The sequence below is a fragment of the Anas platyrhynchos genome, chromosome 2, assembly GCF_047663525.1.
Source record: "Anas platyrhynchos isolate ZD024472 breed Pekin duck chromosome 2, IASCAAS_PekinDuck_T2T, whole genome shotgun sequence".
NCBI classification, from domain to species: Eukaryota; Metazoa; Chordata; class Aves; order Anseriformes; family Anatidae; genus Anas; species Anas platyrhynchos.
The window spans coordinates 30,538,649-30,557,206 of NC_092588.1; the positions used below are offsets into that span (position 1 = coordinate 30,538,649).

An 18,558-nucleotide genomic window follows, 5' to 3' on the forward strand; every position below is an offset into this window, starting at 1 on the left:
TAACTATGATAACTGGCCCTAAAACATATTCTGTGCCTGTGGTGGTTGACTCCAAATTTTCTAATTCTAACGCAATGGAAACAAAAACATTAAGCACTACTTTGTTTTTCTCATAAATTTAGGGAAGAAAATGCATCTGCAGAAAGCAAAACATCATAGTTTCTGAAGCTGTAGGCTGGGACTTTCTGGTTTATTGAACATAATAATAATAATAATAATAATAATAATAGTAATAGTAATAGTAATAGTAATAGTAATAGTAATAGTAATAGTAATAGTAATAGTAATAATAATAATAATTTATCAATAATAATAATAATAATTTAATTATTAAGGTAACTATCGTTAACTCATTTAACACTGTTAATGAGCAGAAGTGGCTTTGTTTTATCTCTTATTTATCTGAAAATCTCAAGCAGTAACATTTTGGTTTACACTGTGCTAAACTGCAGATGTGCACTATTTTTAGGTCTGATATTGAAATGACTTATGTCAGTCAATGGGAATCCTTGATAATTGTTTGCAATTACAAGTATCTAGGAGTCAGAATAAACAAGACAGTGCAGGGATGACTACTACCTTCCACTGCAGGAATTACTTAAGTAAACATACTTACCTCATCTGGACAATTTTACAAATATTTTTCAAATCTCTATTGCTTCTATTTCTTTCCTATCAGAGCATGACCGTGCCCAGCATAGCAAATTATGAGCCAACACAGCAGATGTTCTTCACCGGATTTGAAGCCCAGCTTTGATCAAGCAGCATGGGTATTGTCAGAAACAGAGTAAGCCTTCCAATAGGACAAGGTTCATGTGTAACATCACAGTCACAAGCCAAAAGGAACAATTTTATTCTTGCCTCCAGTCCTCAGCAAACTGATTTCCCTTAATAGTTATCACTGTCGTGCAGAATCTTAATTACAGAACAACCGGATTGCGACATCACTAAAGGAACACATCCAGCTGGTTAATTTCTCCATACAAAAGTTAATAGCTTACTTATTGCACAAGTAATTTTAGGACAGCTGAATACATAGATTGAAATATTTCATGAACAAGGGCCTGGCTACTATTTGTGGGATGACTTTTATTTGCAGTCATTGTGACAACAGCTATTCACAGGACAGTTTGTGAATCCTCAGCAACTTTAGATAGTCTGTATAAATGCTCTTAATTCTCAATTACAAACAATTCTCTGTTATTGAGTTATGTCCAAACCCCAGTAACTGCTGATAGCAAAATATTTTCAGCCTCGCCCTTCTCTGCTTGTAACTGAAGACCTAGGACTGCTGCACAGCCTCTTGCCAAAACTGCCATGGTCAGGGAGGCAAAATGAGACCCAAGTTGTGATTACAATGACAAATGGGAGAGTGAGGAAGAGACTGACTTATTCATATACTTTTGTACCTATCTGTGAACACACACATTGGAGTTTATTGCCTGTAAAGCAATCTCAGACGATTTAGTACTTCCAAGTTACATATACTTATCCGGGACTTGCGTCACTGAAATCAACTACTGGCAAAGAGACAGAGTCTGGACAGCACGAAAGCATAGCCCTACAGCTGTATGCTCAATGGCACATGCTGTGTGCTCTCCACAGTCTATGATTGTTCCCAGAGCTTCTTGTGACATGCTCTGTGTTAGAATTCAAGTTGCTGTGGGCAAAGCATACATGTACTTGGCCATACCTACAGCACCGGCACCCTGGCATGGGGCTTGATTGTTTTTATTGTGAGTAATTCACAATAAAATTAATCACACAACCCAAGGGAGCAAATACAACTAGGCAGCTTCTGAACAACCTGCAGATGGGAATTATCAAACTATTCAGCAAGCATTCAGTGATTTAAATATGTTCACATAAATCAGATGTTTCTCATGAAATAATTGTCAAAAGTGAAAAGGCCGCATATGTCCATAGCTGTTCATTGCATTGAACTTAACCAGCACTCTTCTTTGTGTGATAAGACTTAGAATTTTTCCAAACATTGTTTTATATGAAAGTTTTCTGTTCTACCTATCAGGTGAATGGTACGTATTTTCCTCTAATGTTTCTGTCCAACCAATTTCTGTCCCCAATATTCCAACAATTTCTGAGGATGGGAGAAAAAACAAACACTTTTTGGTCTCAATTGAAAATATTTTAACACCTTTTAGGGTGTTGACATTTGGAAAGGAACACCATGATCTTTATTATGATCAGAAATGGAAATCAAAGACAATTCTGTTAAGAAATACGTCAATAAACCTGTGTGCAACATAAATATTCCTTGAATGTGTTTTTTAATGTATATTATTTCTGTTAGGACATTTAGCGAAGCAAAATGCCACATATTTTCTGGTTATTGACAAAAGAAGTATATACACCTTGCTAATAGTAATTACAAAAAAAAAAAAAAAAAAAAAGAGGAGATCCCAAATCATCTTGTTAGATCTTGTATGTTAGTGACTTGTATGTTAGTGACTACACCATATGTTAAAAAGATCAAGTACACAAGAAATAATTATTCTTTACCTATTTTCCACAGAAGAAATTGAGTATTCACAGTCTCATTGAAAAATGTGGGCAAATACATTTGTATAAAGAAAAAAGCAGTCAAACTCTATCCTGGTGGTGCTTGCCTAGTTGCTTACCAGAAGTGTAGTGCAGTTATGACAAATGACCTGTCCTCTGTAGCTATGGCCCTCTGGTGTCCAGTTTGAAAGTGAAGGCATTTCCATTCCTGAGGAGGGATTCTGTCCTGGTTTCAGTTAGGACAGAGTTAATTTTCTTCCTAGTAGCTGGTAGAATGCTGTGTTTTGGCTTAGGATGAGAAGAGTGCTGATAACACCCCAATGTTTTAATTGTTGCAGAGTAGTGCTTACACCAGTCAAGGACATCTCAGCTTCTTGCTCTGTCCTGCCAATGGGCAGGCTGGGAGTGCAGCAGGAGCTGGGAGGGGACAGACCCAGGACAGCTGACCCAAACTAGCCAAAGGGGTGTTCCATAACATCTGATGTCATGCTAAACAATATATAGGGGTGGCTAGCCAGGGGAGAAGGGCTGGACTGCTCGGGGTTAGGCTGGGAATCAGTCAGCAGGTGGTGAGCAATTGCATTGTGCATCACTTGTTTGTACACATTATTAGTAGTAGTACTATTATCACCATTGTTATTATTATTATTGTTGTTGTTATTATTATTATTGTTATTATTATTTTCCTGTCTTAATAAACTGTCTTTATCTCAACTCACAGGCTTCGCTTTCCCATTTCTCTCCCCCATCCCAGAGAGGGAGGGGTGAGCAAACGGCTGTGTGGTGTTTAGCTGCCAGCCGGGTTAAACCACAACAGATTCCTTATAAATTTCACTAAAGTAATTAGCAGAAATTATTGGATTTTAAATATTGCTATTTATGAACTTGGTGAACTTGTTTCTTATACCGCTTTCCTAATCAAATCTTACATTCAAAGCAATCATATCTGTTAATCTCTCATCATATCTGGCTCCTCCTTTGTATGACAAAATACTAAGAGGGCTGAAGTAAAGTCTGGAGCTATAACAACAACAGTAAATACAATGAAGTGCAAGCAACACCACAGTTTACATCCAAATGGATGAAATCTTTTTTCCTTCCACTAGCCCGTGCTATTCCTGTCCATGCCCAATCAGAGATTTTCAGCATAACCATGGACTTAAACTGTTACTTGGAGAGTGCTAGGAATTAAAGAGAATAAGTAACTATGGGTAGTGTTTAAGTCCAAGTGTGAGCTATTTGTGATGGTAGAGATGTAGAACTAGAATCTAAATTCAGTCTCGGCACTGAGATTTCCTTTTTCTTTTTGTCCTGAGCCCAAAACAGAAACCACACTCAGTGAACAGTTTCTGACCTACACCACATTTCTCTGCAGAAAGAAAGACACTAAAGCAGTGTATATACACTAGGGCACAGTATATATTTATAGATCTATTGTTTTTCTCTTTGTGTTATTTACAACAAGGTTTCACTTGCTTCGGAAAAAAAAAAAAAAAAAAAAAAAGATCTGCTGAACTTACTGAACATGCATGTCCATACATTACAATAAGATAAAATATCAAGACAAGAATTTGAGAAAATTTCTAAGAATGTTAATGAAAATAGAGAATAGTAGAACTCAAATTAGCATCTAAAGAGATAACTGCAGAATATAATCAAATAAATCTGAATCCTGTATTATATTCTTAGTATCAATGAATGACAAAAATCTGCAACATCTCTGATAATAGGTTTATAAACTCAATTTTCTACATGCAAAATATCATGAAAAATCCAACTTATATCCTCTGCCAGTATGAAGAGATGAGGAAGTAGTTGGCTCAGTTTTATTTAGTGTACAGTGTCTCAGTTCATTTATTGTATAATTTACTGTCAAAAGAGACACTGAGTCTATGTTTAAGGCAAGGCAGAGCTGGATCAAGATCTAATAGTACCTTAAAGTCAAACTGTATAGTGGAAGATAATCAAGGGATGCACAGCCCTGAAAGGGACTCTAAGTAAAATCTCAGTGCCTCACATCCTCTTTAAATCTTAGGCTTAGTCCCTAGCCTTAGGGACAAATTTGTCAATTAATGTTTAGAGACGTTATAATTGCACTAAACACTAGCAAACATATATATAACACAAATGACAGAACTGATAGACAAGTAGCCCTTCAGAGAAGACAGGTCACAAGAAAAGTAGAATATGCTTTTTATTTCTTAGCCTAATAATTCCCAATCAACAGAGTATATCATGGGAGGTGATTACAAAGGCAGTGAGGATTACATATTTTATTACATTTTCTTTTAGCAAAAATATGTTCCTTCCTTTTCTAGTTGCCAAATCACTGTAGCCTTTGATATTCATGTATTCTCTGCCAAGCATTCAGAATACACAGGCTGAAATATATATCTCTACAAAACTAACCTCCTTTTTTACACTCTGATATTCATAAGGAGAAAAACAAACAAACAAACAAAAACCATTAGGACATTTTCAAAAAACTTCCATTTCTGTCAAGGGGACCAACCACAGAAAAGCTTCAAAATGCAACAATTCCCTTGGGTGTTGCTTGGTCTTTGCAAAGGTGAGTTCTCAAAAAGATAGTTCATAAACAAGTCCCAACTCATTGTCGTAAGCAAGATTTCCAAACTTTTTAGGGCATTTTTCAGCCACATTTTCTTGTACTTCTACAAAATTCTGACGATAAGAATAAGCAATAACTTCGAATGTAACAGACAGGTGTCCAGGTTTAAAATAAAACAACAACAGCAACAACAACAAAAAAATAGACAAAAACTAAGGAATTAAAAATATTCTGTTTTGTTAATATTAACATTAAATTGTAATGTTAAGAACTGCCCGCATAATATACTATGTCATTATGAAGGTCTATTATTATCATTAAAAAGCATATGCAGTGATACTCAGCATTTCTGAACACCACAATTTGTTGACCTTGATTCAGGGTAAGATTGATGCATATACTCAGTAGAACAAAGCTTGAATGCTTTGCTTATTGGCAGTTCATTAAATTTGACTATAAGTGTAACCTGCTTTTTTTTCTTTTTTTCTTCAAATTCAAGAATGGTGCTATGAAAATAATTTTCTATTCCTTTAGTTGAATTGAGGAAAAACAAGCCTGACCTCTATGGATTACAATATTATCTCTTTAAGCCTGAATGCATGAAGAGGCTAGGATTTTCCTAGTTCATATAAACTGTACCTGAAAATGTAAGCTTAATTAACACCATATTCATCTATTCTAAAATATTTGAAGAAAACCATCTACAAGTGCATTGCTCTCCCTTTCTTTCCCCTCCTTTTTGCTTCCAAATACAATGTTTCATTTAGGAGGTCTTTATAACCTGCCATAACAAATCCTTTGGGGTTGGTGATGATTTGGCAATGGCTGGAGTTCCCCACCTGGTTCAGCCTTGTATAGGGAACAGGAAAGCTGCCTTTTTTTCTTTTTTTAGTATTTCAGAGCAGAATAACTACCATAACTTGCATGGCATGGCAATTGCTCCCTGAGCACACTCTGACAGTGCATATGTGGCTAAATGACAAATAATACACTTAGCAGATGTCAAACTGCAAGAACTACAGGGATTTAATAGCATTTATTGCCAATTTAGAGTCCTCCTCTTCTGTTTGTTCCGTCTCTCTAAACTTCTTCTCAAACCATAACTCTCCACAGGATTGATGGATTGCACAATTTTCCTCAGGATTATATCCATTGTTTTAGGAAAAGGACTGTTATTTTTCAAAGCACTCATCCAGAAACTTGGCTGAGAGAGTGGCCTGATCTCACAGTCATACTGTATGTCCCTTAGGATGCTTCCCTTTTGTTCTAGGAGAAAAGGAAGAAAAAAAAAAAAAAAAGACTTTTTTAAAAAAATAACCTTACATATGGCAATGAAAAGGGAATAGACATTGGAATATTCATTTTGTAAATAATTACAATCCTGAATTCAGTACAAGTATGATAAAGAGGGCAGTTGAATGGTTGAATGCTTGACTAACTCTGTGTGTCCCAAATTAATGTTTTATTTTCGTTCAGGAGTGTGCTGCTGAGACGAATCTTCTGATCATCCCCACTTACTGGTTTGATTCACACAGGGAGCAGGATTTCAGTGCTCAGCCTGGAGGTTATCTGGTCCAAAACCCCTGCTCAAGCAAGGACACCTAGAGCTGCTTGCCCAGGACCATGTCCAGATGGGTTCCTTTAAGAGGAAACCATGTCCAGACAGCTTTCTTTCTTTCAGGTGTAACCAAACCTGAAGATGTGCTCCCAGAGAATGCTCTTCCAATCCCTAAAATATTCAGCCCACAGACTGTAAATCTATAAAGCAAAGTAAACGTCCCCTGAAATGCACATGCTATGAGTGCCAGGCCCTTAGCATTCATGATTGCTAATTGATTCTGTGATTCTGTGATTCTGTGATGATTGCCACCTTGATTCTGTGGCCCCTTTATGGTACAATTTGTGCACACAAACGTGAAATCTGTTTGTGCAAATAAGAAAGGCTTTTGGCTACGTCCTTTATGGGAAACTGGGTTCAGTGTGTGCTCTTCGTCCAAAACAGTTACTATTTAATTGCTGTTCATCAGGATTTGTGAGTAAATGACAGAGACTATACATGAGACCAATAAAGGAAGAAACTTGTTTGTTTATTTTTTAAACTCTTAAAATTAAACTTTTAAGACTAACTTTTTATTTGTACAGGAGAATATTTTTAACAGAAATTACAGTGCTGAGATTTTCAAAAGATGCCATCTTTATCATTCTTTTTGTTGTTGCTATGCTGCCATAAGTAGCTGCATACTTACAATTGTCAACAATCGCAAATGGATGAATGGCATTATCTGCCACCAATAACCCATTTGATTAAAAAATAGCATTTTCATTCCTACATTCACTGTGTTTCCATATGCCTACAAAGGGAAAATCATAGCAATTACTGCAAAATAATCATTGAAAAACCTCCTCTACATCTCCAGAAGCAGTCAATTTTTTCTTTGTTGCCAATACGTGTTAACTCAGACACGAGGCACCTAAAGAAAGCATTAGGGACAAATATGTTTGTGAACATATGAGGATAATTAGAAAAAGCTGGATGAAATACTCTATGAAAGCAGCAGTAGCTAATTATGTAAAGAAAACACAGTTTGGCATAAACAAACATTTCTGTGTATAGTACAAATGGAAGACATATGTGTGAGTTGTTTCAAAAGATAAGGTCATGATATCATGATAGTGTTATATATTATATTCCAGACATTTTTGTGAATACAGAATTATATTTATGCTGCTCTTGGGAAAAAAAAAAATGTCTGTAAGGAAGAGTCCATATTTTCACAGTCCTTGGGAAACATACAGGTAACAGCTAAATACAGTTACTAATGAGGAAAGTTTTGTAAAAAGACTGTTGCTCATCATGCATGAAGCACAGAGATGGAAGAAAAAGCGGTATGGCGGCATACCAACATACGGAGCTACTGATGAGGCATTTTTAAATCAGGAAAATGTCCTAAGAGTGGGAGGAAAAAGTGTCACTCTAGTGAGGAGATTTCTCAGAGTTGCAAATATATTCCTTTGCAGAAATTTATTCAGCAAAACAGGTCTATAAAGCAATCTCTGCTATGCTAGTGTAGTGAAGTGTTGAGCACTGTTTCAGAGCTAGAGCTACGAAACTCAACAGAGTATGATATCAAGTATGACCAGGGGGCTAGATTAGAATAAAAGAAATGCTGTTTAATGTGACTGGCTTCTCAGTTCCTTTTCAGAAAGATATGCTGAAATATTTCAAACTATAAAATATGAAAGAAGATCATAACACTGAAACATTTTTAAGGATTCTTTAATTACCTTGTTTCAGACATCTCATACTCCTGACAAAGACTACACTGAGAATTGAAAAACTCCCACATTAATATTTCTTCCAGCAAGTACTATGGGCTAAAGTGAGACATTAAGTTAAATTAACCTACATTAGTGTATTCAGAATACTGTTGTCTTTTCCCCAGAGAAGCTGTTGTATAGAAGACAATCAAAGCAAAGAATAAACATAGGGTCATTACTCAAAGTCTTGTGGTTTCTATGTTAGATTAGAACACAGTTTCAGGGGCAAATACTATATAAGAAAGCTGTTGTATACAAAGAGAAATTTTATGAAGATGAAGAATGCAAAAGTCTCCAAAGGTCTTCAAAGAAGGAAATAAAAACACTTTGTATGTCCAGGCACAAAATCATAACCTCAGAATTGTATTTTTGATTACACTTTAAAGTTCATTTGAAGTTGGCAGGTCCTATATTTAGCCCAGCATTTTGTAAAATCAGTTATACAAGAGCCCAGTCAGACCCCTAGGCACCAGAAAGCAGATTAAATCAGTTCCCTTGACCATGATAGCTGCCATTTTCCTCCACCCCCTCAATTTATTTAGTCTTTTTTACATGGAGGCCTCTGAAAGGGAGAGTGTGAATTTATTGAAGCGGTATGTTTCATGTGATGTTTCCATTGCCCATGCAATAATATTTCATAATATCATAATATCTCATAATGTTTATTCAAAGGCAATCTTTTGAAATGTTTCCTTTCCGAAACTTCACTCTGACCAGAGTCCAGAGTTGAAACTATTTGGTTCAGGTAAACTCACTGTTTTTTCACTATGGATTAATTTTGTATGGAACATTTTTTCTTTGTGAGGTCAGAGTAGAAGGATGACTGTGAGTGGCAGAAGTATCGCTCCTTGCACTGTGATGCAGAAGTGCTACTGATGGGGTGCACAGGCAGGTTAGGGCCCCCTGCTAGGATACGGCACAGCTGAAGCAGCAACATCAAGGGTTGCAGATGGAGAGATCCTGACATTGGCTACAGACAATGTTGCTGGAGCTGACTACAATGCAGCTCCTGTGCAGGGACTTCTACAAGGCTCTTTTACCTAACTTGGAAAAAGAAAAAAAAATCCAACTCTTAATTCATATTAAGATGGAACTTTTTCTTTTCTGATTCTCCATATTTTCTATGTTCATTGCTTGAAATTAGTCACCCGGCATCAGCATGTTTATAAAAACTGATTAATCACATCTCTAGCAGTTGGCTTGTTTATAACATTTGTTTGTGATTTACAAGATAAGAAATAAAACTTGGCATAGCAAGTAAAATTTGATTGGTACTATTCCAATCATTAATTGTATTTCTAACATTTGGAAATGATTTCTTCTAATTTTCATACTGTCAAAAATATATTCCAGTTTGTAATTAGTTTGATAGCCTTTGTTTATTCCATCATATCAAGTTTCCTCTTAATTTTAAATCAACAAAAGTTCTTTTTTTTTGTTGCCTTTTATTAGAGAATGATTAGGTTTCCTCATCCAAGGACAATAATTGTATGATAGAATTACAATTACAGTGCTGATATTCTTTTCCAAGGAAGTGTTTAATTATTTGGGGTGGGTAGAGAATACAGTATTACTTGATATTTTGGTGTCAGCATGGTGTCAGTTACATATTCTGACCTGGATTATCATACCTGCAGATGTCTTCCTACAGCCTGGATATTCCATGTGCAGAAAAAGAAATAGAAATACAACCCATTCTACACACAAGTACACTTCGAGTTTGCATCTGCAGTTACTTATCTTCAATCACGGTTCTGATTTATTTATTTTTTTAATTCTTTACTTTTTTTTGTGTTCACCATACAAGCATAGGAAAATGCAGCTATAAATGGCTCTTTCAACAGTTATTTGGACACACAATATGCACTTTCAATCTATTTCCTGCAACTTTTTTTCCATTTCAGTATGAAGTACAAGTGGATTCCTTTAAGAGACTATATATTTTTCATTTAAACATTGTGCAAATACAAAATATTAAGTGTATCTTTTGAAACACATCTTTAAAACATAAGTGAAATGGACAGATTACAAAAAAAAAAAAAAAAGAGAGAGAGAGAGAAAAAAAAAGTGTACATACTGACAAATACCTCACCCTGTAGCATATTAAAATTAATCCAGTAGAGATGAACAAATTAGGATAGAAGTCTGATTATTGTTGTTTAATGATTATTTATGAATATTACATAATATGCCATGTATAGGAGCCCCTAATGCTTTTTAAATACTAAGCAAGAGCGATCCCAAAGATGAAGTATTTTTATAACAGTTTCATTCTGGTGAAAAGAAACATGGTTTAACCTACCATAAGTGAAATGTTCATACCCAGCTAGGGCTCTAGCTTGGATGACTTCTAAATTAGCTCAGTAATATATATTAGAAGGAAAAAGATTAACATTGAAAAAAATAGATCTGAAAGAGACTTGTGCACTGGAATGTTCATTCATTTCTTCCCTTCCTGCTCTATGAGCTCTTCCAATAAATGCTATTCTTTCACCCTACAAACTCACTTTTTTTTTCTAGAAAACTTACAGGTTTATACCAGATCTTATTAATTTTATCTTTGTAATAGAAAGTATATACAAAAATCTTGTGTTCGCAAACTTACCCTTATCCTAGATCAAACTGGTTAAAAAAATATTTTCAAGCAGACTCATTTCAAATACAAAGCCTGATCACTTAGCACATAAAGGAGAACAATATTTTCTGAAGAAAACTTGCAAGGTTCTATATATGAAAGTAGAATTCATGCTCAAAGAACAACACAAGCTCCTGGAAATGAAAAGACAATTACTTTCAAAGGAACTCCATTATTTTGCTAAAATATGTGTCTTAACACCTCCTGTGCAAATTCAACAGGACCACATGAGCTCACTTGAAACTTGTTCTCATCAAGCACAAATTCCAACCACCTTGAAGTCAAAGGCCGTAAACCATCCAGCCTGTTGACATCCTGTTTTGTAGCACACTTCGTCTTTAGAAACCTGTATGCCTTTAAAATAAAAAATTTGTAGGTTTTTCTTATATTGTGCATGCTTTTGGACAGATACTCTTGAATACTTACAGTCAGAAGAGAGTGGAAGGATTTTTCTTGACTAATTTTTACTACCCCTATTTTAACTAAGATTTAACTACCACTATACTACTAATTGCAGAAGTGAGCCCTGCAGTTAAGGCTGGTTATCTAGACCTGAAACAGAAGCCAAACACCTCCAAAGACACAGTTTATACCTGTCTGTTTCACAAAGTTCTTTTGGGCTGAGATGAATCAGCCTCTGAGGGTGGCTGTCTCTTCCCAGTGATCAGACAACTGATTTTAGACAACTGGTCTAGGTCAGATGCCAAAGTTTCAGATAACCCAAATTAAGTAAATTAAATAGCACTTTCATGTAGTGCTACAAGATCTTGGTTGATAATCTCTAATGTAAATCAGCTCTTACAATAGCCAAGGTTTCTGAACACAGACAGTCTAAATTTATTTTGACTTCCGCATCTCTCACTGTCTCTTACTATAGGCTTTTCAGACCAGTGTGGTTTTAATTTATTCTTTAAAATATCTTTCAAAGACATTTTGCCAGATAAATATATAGCCAATGTGTAAATCACCTTATTTCCCCCATGTGTAAATCATCTTATTTCCCTCATTATTTCTCTTTCAATACAAACTAGTCTACTGTTTTCATTTAAGCAAGACTAATTTTTAACTGATATCTGTAATGACTCAATACTATATCACCACTTCATTTAACACATAGTGCTTAGATTGGCAACTATTGTTAGAGCTTTCATAACTATTTGTACTGTTACCTCTGTTGAAAGACACCTTTCAGTAGATCAATTACCTTATCTAAACCTTAAAAATCTCTGAAGTTAGACTATGTAACCTGGCAAAGAATTTAACCAACGCAGAATAAATACTTAGAATCATAGAATCATAGAATATCCTGAGTTGGAAGGGACCCTTAAGGATCATCAAGTCCAACTCTTGACACCGCACAGGTCTACCCAAGTTCAGACCATGTGACTAAGCGCACAGTCCAATCTCTTCTTAAATTCAGTCAGGCTCGGTGCAGTGACCACTTCCCTGGGGAGCCTGTTCCAGTGTGCAACCACCCTCTCTGTGAAGAACCCCCTCCTGATGTCAAGCCTAAATTTCCCCTGCCTCAGCTTAACCCCGTTCCCGCGGGTCCTGTCGCTGGTGTTAATGGAGAAAAGGTCTCCTGCCTCTCGACACCCCCTTACGAGGAAGTTGTAGACTGCGATGAGGTCTCCCCTCAGCCTCCTCTTCTCCAGGCTGAACAGGCCCAGTGCCCTCAGCCGTTCCTCGTACGTCTTCCCCTCCAGGCCTTTCACCATCTTCGTAGCCCTCCTCTGGACACTCTCCAACAGTTTCATGTCCTTTTTATACTGTGGTGCCCAGAACTGCACACAGTACTCGAGGTGGGGCCGCACCAGCGCAGAGTAGAGCAGGACAATCACCTCCCTTGACCTACTAGCGATGCCGTGCTTGATGCACCCCAGGACACGGTTGGCCCTCCTGGCTGCCAGGGCACACTGCCGGCTCATATTCAACTTGCTGTCTATCACGACCCCCAGATCCCTCTCTTCAAGGCTGCTCTCCAGCGTCTCATCGCCCAGTCTGTACGTGCAGCCAGGGTTTCCCCGTCCCAGGTGCAGGACCCGGCACTTGCTCTTATTGAACTTCATGCGGTTGGTGATCGCCCAGCTCTCCAACCTATCCAGATCCCTCTGCAAGGCCTTTCCACCCTCAACAGAGTCCACAGCTCCTCCAAGTTTGGTGTCATCAGCAAACTTGCTCAAAATACCTTCTATTCCTACATCCAGATCGTTTATAAAAATATTGAAAAGTACCGGCCCTAAAATGGAGCCTTGAGGGACCCCACTGGTGACCACCCGCCAGCCTGACGCAGCCCCATTTACCATAACCCTTTGGGCCCTGCCCGTTAGCCAATTGCTCACCCATCGTATGATGTTTTTATTTAGCTGTATGGTGGACATTTTGTCCAGTAGGATCCTATGGGAAACCGTGTCAAAAGCCTTGCTGAAGTCCAAAAAAATCACATCAGCTGGTTTCCCTTGGTCCACCATACGGGTGATCTTATCATAAAAGGAAACCAGGTTAGTTAGGCAGGACCTACCCTTCACAAACCCATGCTGGCTGGGACCAATGACTGCTTTGTCCCCCAGGTGCGCCTCAATAAGTTCGAGAACCATCTTCTCCATGATTTTACCAGGCACTGACGTGAGACTGACAGGCCTGTAATTGCTAGGGTCTTCTTTCTGACCCTTCTTGAAAATCGGCACAACATTTGCCAGCTTCCAGTCTACCGGGACCTCTCCAGATTCCCAGGATCGTTGAAAAAAAACTTATACACAGATTTTACACTTTAATATTTTTTTCATCTCTTTTATCTACAGTTTCATTTAAGACATTTGGTCGGCATACTGAAATTCCAGTAGGTACGATATGAATATCCGCTAGACAATTCTTACAGTTTACATGTTATATATGATTACCCCCAACAGCAGTTGTAAGGTATAATGTATTACAGGGACTGAAATAATTGTACAGCTGGGACAGTAAGAAGAGGCAGGTTCTGTGTAGAGATTCCTGAAGTTATTAAACAAGTGTTCACTATCAAAGAGGCTGACAAACAATTAGAATGGGAAAGAATATCAAAGTTAAACACTTTCATGTGATCAGATGCAGAAATTACTTTTTAAGGAGCAGCTGCAATTGCGTAAGTCTTGGGTCTAGTTAACTTCAGAGTTAAACAGAGTTCTTCTCTACTGAAAAGCATTCCTGAGTGAGGAGTTTTGATGAAAATTGTCTTTGTCTTTTTGCATATTGTGAAAGTTTTAGAACCTGTTGCTGTGCCCAGTCTGGGCTCTTTCAACCCACTAACAAAACGTGAGCATTTCCTATGGCACAAATCAATCATAAGGACTAGTGAATGGGTGTTTGAGATATTGAAAAGCAGGGAAACCCTACTCAGTTGCTATTGCTCTTGGTATATAATCTCCTTACTTAGCTCAAGGCATTAAATACAACTTTTGAAGTTCTCATCCAAAACTATTAGCAAACACTCAACTTAATAAGAAAGAAACATTATAAAGAGAACAAAAGGTAACCACCACTTACACTTTAGCAGCTATTATATGTTTGCTGTGACTGCACAAAGTGGCTAAGAGCAGCCATAAAAGCAAAACTGCTGAAAGCATAATAGTTCATAAATGTTATCCTATGGGTTTGCTCAAAGTCTCAGTAAGATCCAAGCATTGTAACTATATTGAGATGGGCATTACAGAAAGTACAGAAAGCATTTTTACAAGTAATTTAACAAAACTGCACATTTATAACTGTCCATTAGAGGTTGTGGCACTAGCTACTAGAGAAAGGCATGAGTCTCCAAAGACATTCAATCTTAGTTTTATTACTGACTTCCCATACAATATTGGTCAAGTTACTTCATTTTCCTCTGCTTTGGGTCCCTCTACGAAGCAGTGACAACCATACCTGTAAAATGTTGTAAAGCATTTAAACAGCTGACAGAGCTGTCTCCCTAAAAGCTAGAAATGCAAAATTAAATGAAACTGATTCTATATATCTTAACACAGATTAGTAGAAGAAAATTTAAGACATTTCAAAAGACAATCAGAACATCAGAAAATGCTAAAATGCTTCTGACATACAAAGAAGTAAGGTTACCATCAATTAGCCTTTGCTGTCTGTATACACTGATAAACCATTCAGTCACTTAATGGAATTTAAATTTAAGTGCAATTATATAGGTCCCTAGATTGTAGTTAGAATTCGTTTAAAATGCAGGGTCAGAAATGCATTTAAGTGGTGCACTGAACAGTAACAAAGTCTGAAAGTCTGAAAACCATTTATTGATGATTTGGACAAGGGAATTGAGTGCATCCTCAGTGACACCAAGGGGACACCAAGTTGGGGAGAAGTGTTGATCTGCCAGAGGGTAGAAAGGCCCTGCAGGGGAACCAGGACAGGCTGGGTCAATGAGTAGAGGCCAATGGGATGAGGTTCAACATGGATAAGTGCCCCATCCTGCACTTTGGCCACAACAAACCCATGCAGCGCTACAGGCTTGAGGCAGAGTGGCTGGAGAGCTGTGCAGAGGAAAAGGATCTGGGGGTGTTGGTCGATGCTCATCTGAACCTGAGCCAGCAGTGTGCCCATGTGGCCAAAAAGGCCAACGGCATCCTGGCTTTTATCAGGTATAGTATAGCCAGCAGGACCAGAGAGGTAATCGTTCCCCTGTACTCTGCTTTGGTGAGGCCACACCTCGAGTTTTGTGTTCAGCTTTGGGACCCTCGGTACAAGAAGGACATCAAGCCCCTGGAAGGTGTCCAGAGAAAGGCTATGAGGCTGGTGAAGGGTTTGGAACACAAGTCCTATGAGGAGCAGCTGAGGAAACTGGGGTTGTTTAGTCTGGAGAAGAGGAGGCTCGGGGGAGACCTTATTGCTCTCCACAACTACCTGAAAGGAAGGTGTGGGGAGCTGGGGGACAGCCTCTTCTCACAGATAACTAGTGATAGGACTAGAGGGAATGGCCTCAAGTTGTGCCAGGGGAGGTTTAGCTTAGAAATTAGGAGACATTTATTTTCAGAAAGAGCAGTCAGGCATTGGAAGGGGTTGCCCAGGTAGGTGGTAGAGTCACTGTCCCTGAGGGTGCTTAAGGAAAGTTTGGACATGGTGCTTAGGAACATGGTTTAGTGAGCAATGTTGGTGGTAGGGAGATGGTTGGACCAGATGATCTTGGAGGCCTTTTCCAATGTTAATGATTCTATGATTCCATGATTCTTGCAAGAATGTCCTGCTGCTTTGTCGGGCTCTAGCAGGAATGCAGGGAACTGGTAAGCAAGGGTGATGCTCTAGTTTCCTACCTCTTGGCAAAATGTTAGTTGTTTATAGAATGACTTCCCAGCTCTGTCTACTCCAGGAAAAGTCATGAACTCTTCCACAAGCAGAATTCATAGTCAAGGGCACATATAGAACTATGGAGGCACTACGTTATTTTGTCTAAATCTGAAAGACGTATCTCAACAGTACAAAGAAAAGAAGTGTTGTGACAGGAAGATACAAAACAAACTATATATGTACGCTGAAAAAATCTGTTGAAATCATCTCTTTCAGGTTAATGAACACACATTTCCTTGGAATTTATTGTGCTGTTCATGCATTCCTCCCCATCTGTGAAGTGTAGGGGCATGACAGAACAGAGTGGATCTCAATCAGCTTTTTCCTGTATATTTTTCTGTGAAACAACCACTCTGCAAATTAAAGTCCCTATTTGCATTGCAGTTTAATGCTAGAAAAGCAGATCCTGACTGAGACTTCTACATTTATACACTAAAATTGTATTGTATTCAGTAAATTATGTCTGTTTTATAAATAATTAGCTAAATCTAATGTTAGTCATACTAATAAAAATTGAATAGTTCAGATATGTAGTTTGGAAAACTAGGCTATGAGACTTCTGAATGAAGAGCTAGTCACTTAAGAATGTGTTTGTTTGTCATTTGGCTAAATCAAAACCAGACAATGTAAGTATCACCAGATGGAAAGTATTACTATAATATCTAAAAAATATATAAATAAATAAAAGAATGCTAGAAAAGTGTATTTGACTATGCACTGGCCTACACTGCTACTTAAATACTCAATGAAACTTGTGGAATATAGGTTAGTCCTGAAATGTGCAAAAGCACAGAGAATCCTTCACTGAAGGAGTTTAATTCATTTTGAAAGACAGCATGGATAACTCCCGCCAAGTTTTTTAACAGCTGGGTGAAAGAGTCACAGTAATTGAATTTTTCTCCAGCATGAAAACTAGATGGCTTGTAATCCAGTATTACTGCATCAGGACATATGTGCTGGATCATCAAAGTCAGTTAAAGTAAACAGATAAGCAGGAAATCCAGACTAGCTTTACAAATCTAAAGTGTAATCAGCTACTTCCACAAAGCTCAAATAAGTGGACCAAAGCTTGGCAAGCTGAAGTATGAATAATGTTTATGAATCTTCCTCATAAATTGTCCTTCACAGAATTCCTGGGCCATGAAAATAAAATGTTCTTTTTTCTTGTAGGTTCATGACTTTGGGAGAACAATAATTCTTATTTCTTATTCCATAATAAATATATACGTTCTAATCTTTTTTTTTTTTTTTTTTTTTTTTTTTTTTTTTTTTTTAAGCTATCAACATAAACAAGGCAATAGGGGCTGCTATTGAAATAAACAGAGTAGAATGGACAGGCAACTCTAGAAACAATGGCAAATGCACTGACTGAGTGAGGTGAAAGCTGAAATCTCTTTTGTCTTGCCCTAAAACTCTTTGAAGGGGGTCATGATTGTCACTTCTGAAAATCCAGTCGTGCTAGCCCTATATTATAGTTGTCTGCAGCTTCAACATGCCACAGCTGGGAACAACCAGAGGTGCTCCATGGTAGAGGAAGGGGCTCCTCCCTAAGTCTGTCCTCAGATATTCTCTAAGGCTTCGAATGCTGCATGTTGCATTTACAGCCTGATCCTGGGAATCAGCCATAAAGCCAAAGAGATCAATGCAAAAGGCTGGAATTAGAGATAAGTACAAAATAAGTTTGCATCAACTTTAAATTTTGAATCTGCTTCTTGGTGGAACAAAATCCCCACAAATTCATTTCCAGACTCATTCTCCACCTCTCGCAACTCTAGTGCAAAGCCTTGCTTGCTGCCTCTACAGACACCAAAAAGGGGCTTCAGAAACTGGAACTTCTCATTTCAGGTCATATCAGAAGCCCATAAAGACCTTTTACCAGATTGCTACCCAGAGGCTTACATTTTATTACATCATAGCATATTCATGGAAATTAATAAATATTGGTACTCTATTTTTCAGTGGATTTTAATAAGGATATTAATTGAAGAAAACTAAAGGAAGAAGGTCTATTTTAACCCAATTTAAGGTGCATTGAGGCAGCTAAGATTTCTAGGAAATTGTTATCCAGAACATGTGTTTTCAAAGAAGAACATGCTGATAAGTCTGCTGAAAGCAGAACAAAAACTCTGTGTATCTGAGGCAAAAATACACATTCTGAGGAAGAAACAGAAACAAAACCGATTACTTAGAA

At 37.6% G+C, this 18,558-nt stretch overlaps 2 long non-coding RNA genes across 2 annotated transcripts in view; one reads left to right on the forward strand and one right to left on the reverse strand.

Annotated features, from left to right (window-relative positions):
- The window catches only part of LOC140001852 (uncharacterized), a 222,983-nt gene extending 219,552 nt beyond the window's left edge, over positions 1-3,431 (forward strand). The window contains exon 4 of the long non-coding RNA XR_011807439.1: positions 680-3,431. This is a non-coding gene — a long non-coding RNA (uncharacterized lncRNA). The remainder of the gene's footprint in view (positions 1-679) is intronic.
- The window catches only part of LOC119715912 (uncharacterized), a 140,800-nt gene that overhangs the window by 75,555 nt on the left and 46,687 nt on the right, over positions 1-18,558 (reverse strand). The window lies entirely within an intron of this gene.